At 61.9% G+C, this 215-nt stretch overlaps 1 protein-coding gene across 1 annotated transcript in view; it reads right to left on the reverse strand.

Annotated features, from left to right (window-relative positions):
- LOC104490700 (protein unc-13 homolog A-like) overlaps positions 1-215 on the reverse strand; it is a gene marked incomplete at its 3' end in the record, with an annotated part of 10,407 nt that overhangs the window by 4,365 nt on the left and 5,827 nt on the right. The window lies entirely within an intron of this gene.

The following is a 215-nucleotide window of genomic DNA, read 5'->3' on the forward strand; positions in this document are numbered from 1 at the left end:
GTCTGGTTTCCAAAACTGCTGTGCGCTGTCACCAGAGTGGCCCCCTGCATTACAGCCCAGGAGCTGGATAAGACCCCAGCATGGGACTGGGCTGCAGCAGCGCAGTGTGACAAGGGTGGGGACAGGAGCGCCAGGTCTGTGCAACTCCGAAAAGCCAGCAGGACCCCTCCACTGGTATGTGGGGCCATCTGCCCAGCAGCAGCAGCACCGTGAGA

This window comes from Buceros rhinoceros, unplaced genomic scaffold (genome assembly GCF_000710305.1).
Source record: "Buceros rhinoceros silvestris isolate BGI_N320 unplaced genomic scaffold, ASM71030v1 scaffold21183, whole genome shotgun sequence".
Classification (NCBI taxonomy): Eukaryota; Metazoa; Chordata; class Aves; order Bucerotiformes; family Bucerotidae; genus Buceros; species Buceros rhinoceros.